Source organism: Mastomys coucha, unplaced genomic scaffold, assembly GCF_008632895.1.
Source record: "Mastomys coucha isolate ucsf_1 unplaced genomic scaffold, UCSF_Mcou_1 pScaffold14, whole genome shotgun sequence".
Taxonomy (NCBI): Eukaryota; Metazoa; Chordata; class Mammalia; order Rodentia; family Muridae; genus Mastomys; species Mastomys coucha.
The window spans coordinates 120,016,106-120,020,345 of record NW_022196896.1 but is presented as its reverse complement, the minus strand read 5'-3'; the positions used below and the strand labels follow the sequence as shown (position 1 = coordinate 120,020,345).

The 4,240-nt window shown below is 40.6% G+C and overlaps 1 pseudogene; it reads left to right on the top strand.

The window, feature by feature from the left end:
- Positions 1-2,075: 2,075 nt before the first annotated feature.
- On the top strand, positions 2,076-3,754 carry LOC116089491 (annotated as a pseudogene).
- The last annotated feature ends 486 nt before the right edge of the window (positions 3,755-4,240 follow it).

Below are 4,240 nucleotides of genomic sequence, written 5' to 3'. Positions count from 1 at the left end.
GCATTAGTCAAAAAGAGATATATGTTTATACAAAGATATGGAATATATCCCTCTAGAACAAATGCTGCAAACTTTTGATACAGTTCATGCTGTGATAACCCATAACCATAAAATTATTTTGCTTCAATTTCATGACTGTCATTTTGCTACTGTTGTGAATTATAATATAAATATCTGATATGCAGGATATCTGATATGTGACTCCTGTGAAAGGATCGTTTGAGCCCCGGATCATGACCCACAGGTTGAGAACCAATGCTCAATAATTAAGTGTTAAATATGTATATATGTTGAAATTTTAATCTCATTGTCTCTGTTTCTTTTTTAACCACAATTTCACGCTTGAAATGTTTTTAAATGTTTGAATCCTTGTTATTCACGACTCTAGTAGAGATATTATGTAGTTATTGTGTTGGGACCTGACAAACACGTGGGAACTGGTGGATAGATATATTGACCTAGATATATTATGTGACCCTCCCCAGCCAAAAGCGGGCTGCCTCAGACCTTGGTTTGCCACAAACAGCCACATCTCTCTCCAAGTTCCTGCTATGCTGGAACTCCTGCCTCCGGAGACCAAAGATGAAGATGCTGATTGGGGTGTTGGTGGACTGAGGGCGGGTTTTGCCTGCCTGCTTGTCACACCGTTGAATACACATGGCAGACTGAAAGCACACCATGCCTTGGTCCCACTTTTATTCCCTCTCGCTGTCTGGTTCCCTTTATTCTTTAGGCTCCTACTTCTCTTCCAGAAAACCCGTTCGTATGTAGCTGCAGGCGGCTAAAACATTGACTCGAAATCTGGCTTTTTACAAAAGCAAACCATCGGTGCTTTCCTTGTGTACTACGCCTTTGGAAACATTACTTCAGCCACTTTCTAGGATTTCTTGAACCTTCTATGCATGCCAGTAATATTTTGGCAATTGTTTTCAGTTACTTATTAGTGAATTTAAACCAATACACAAAATGAAAAGCATTACAAACCTTCAATTAAAAAAAAAAAAACAAGGTGATTTTTCTTCTAGAGTAATGTTTTTAGCAGTGTGTGTGTGTGTGTGTGTGTGTGTACATATACATGTCTATAATTGGAAAAACTGTTAACTATGGTACATGGACGTTGATGATCTGACTATATCCTCATCTGTCCCCTCAAAGCCTTCAAGAGACAATGGATTTCAACTGAACCCTTTCTTTTTTATTATTCGACATTATTTTTTCTTCTCTTTGGAAAGATTAAGTTTGCCAAGGTTTGGCATACTTCACAATGTTTTCTTGCATAAATGCTATATTTTTTTAAAAAATAGATTTTTCTGTTCTTTTGGTTTTGGTAGATATCAAAACAAAAAATTCACAATAAATGTAAAAACTTCAATCATTACAAATATAAAAGCCAGATTTGCTGAGAAGGCAGAATTGGCAATCCCTGCAGCTTGCTGGCAAGTGGTGGATACCACATCTCAAAAGGTATACTGGAAATTCATAGGAGACACTGGACATCCACCTCTGGGATTCACAGATACACATATACATATTTGTGCATGCAGCTACACATCAACCACACACCTATGCATATGCCCATATTCAAGTCAAAGCACTCTCCTCCCTTCCCCCCCCCCCGCCGTCTCTCTCACACACATACACCATAACAAAGAAGAGTATTCAGAACAGTTTTACAGAAAAAATATCTGCATAGAATAGGAAAACATCAAGAATTTTTTCTTAGTTAAATGCTAAGTTTTAGAATGTGTGATTTCTTCTCTCATGATACATGTATATACTTGTCTTCATAAAGACATCACTATGCCTTCCCTGTGCATATGTATGACCTCTGGCAGAGTTAGACAATAAAGAGAGGGATGTAACCGGGTTACTATTCAAATAACTAACTATGCTTTGGGTGTTATAAGGTATGAAGTTCAAGCTTGTTGTTTAGAATTCCACATGTTGAGAAAAGTATGCTTTTAAAAATGATAGTCTATACATGTCAATGAATTTAGAGTAGCCATTCTGTCTTTTCCTGGCACCAACTATCCCCCTTCACTGAGTTTATCAGTCCTAAAGGCAGCACTGTCAGCATGTCTGATAAACTGTCCCACAAAATTTCAGACATCAGACTAGCTCCTTTATAACAAAAGGCTCTGGACATAGCCAAGAATGAGATGCGGGTTTGCTACGTATGTGGGAAATGTCCTTGGCCTCCAAACCACTGAAAGATTCTTCCATTGCTGACTGGCTTCACATGTCTGTGGTGACTGCTGCACTCATTGAGACTCTAGTGGCCCGGGATGCTGAGATGCAGTGGTACAAGTGCAATAACTTCTCTACTCAATCTCATGCAACAACCACCAAAACCAAGGCCAGCATTCCAGCTTAGAAGAAGGGTGAGACAGACAGGGAGTGCATGCAGTACAATGAACATATCCTATACTTCAAAGATGAGCACCAATGGTGGTGACCTTACCAACCTTATCCACCTCAAGTGCCTACAGCTTCTAGCAGGCATCCAAGTCATCTCTGAGGAAACTATGACTAGGGTCCATAACTTCCACAAGATGAAGGTGTTGGCTATCCCTGTCAATGATTCCATCACCAAGAACAAGTTTGACAACCTCTGTAGCTATCAGGAGTCACTCATAGGTGTCATTAAAAGATCATAAATATGATGATTGTGGGCAAGGTGGCAGTGGCAGTAGGCTGTGGTGATGTGGGCATTGGATGTGTACAGGCCCCTGAGTCATCATCACCAAGATTTTGACACCATCATTGTGTCTGCCATGGATGTCTATGAGGTGAAAACCATGGACAAAGCCTGTAAGGAGGGCAACATCCTTGTTACCACTACAGGCTGTGTGGATATCCTATATGGGCAGCACTTTGAACAGAAGAAGGGTGATATAATTGTGTGTAGCACTGGACATTTTTCCCATTAATTAATCTATTTATTCGCTTTGCATCCCTGTCATTGCCCCCTCCTCCCAGCCCTCCTTTGTGCATTCCCTTCCCTATTCCGATCTCCTTCTCTTTTGAGAAGGTGGAGCTCCCCCTATTTAACCAAACCCTGGCACATCAAGTCTCTCCAAAGCTAGGTGTATCCTCTCCCACTGAGGCCAGATAAGGAAGCCCAGTTAGGGCAACAGGATCCACAAACTGGCAACAGCTTTAGGGACATCCCCCATGCCAATTGTTGGGGAACCCACATGAAGATAGAGCTGTATATCTGCTACAAATGTGTGGGATGCCTAGGCCCATCCTGTGTATGCTCTTTTGTTGGTGGTTCGATCTCTGAGAGGGTCCAGGTTGGTTGACTATGTCAGTCTTCCTGTGGAGTTCCTATCCCTTCCAGGGCCCTTAATCCTTCCCCACAACTCTTCCATAAGACTCACTGAGCACCGTCCAATGTTTGACTGTGGGCATCTGTATCTGTTTCAAACATTAGACATTTTGATGTGAAGTGGTTCACCGAGAATACTATGCCAAAAGTGAGCATCAAGCCCTAGGTGGACAGTTACTGGCTGAAGAATAGGCACTGCATTATCCTGCTAGTTAAGGAACTACTGGTCAACCTCAGTTGTTGCATGGGCTGTCCAGCTTTGTGATGAGCAACTCCTTCACAAATCAGATGATGGCACACATTGAGCTGTGGGTCCAACCAGACAAGTACTCAATTGGGGTTCAGTTCCTAAGTCCAACACGCAACCTGAGCAAAAGAGTGTGTTTCAAAAGCATGAAAATCAGCAACTTCTCTCCACACTAATAAGGAGCATGCCAATAAAGAAACTAGAAAAAATAATCCTGTTTATAGTCCCATAAAACTATGACAAGAAATAAATCTAACAAAGGAGGTAAAGGATTGAAACAATGAGAACAAAAACAGAAGACAAGACATTATGGAAAACCCCCATCAATCTTCTTGAATAGCTAGAAATAACATTATAAAAATATTAATATTGTAGAATAGGTTGTTAAAACAATCTACAGATATAACACAATTTCCATCCAAAGTCTGAGGATTATTTTTTTTTATAGAACAAGGAAAACATACTAGGGTCATCCTGAGAACATAAAAGATCACAAACAGCCACAGTAATCCTAACCAGAAAAGCATTATGCTGGAAATACCATAGTGCCTGACCTCAGACCTTACCACAGAGCCACAGGATCGAACACAGCTGAAGACTGATACAAAAACAAACTCGTAGACAAAGAAGAAGGGAACAATAGATGCAGAAATAAACACACA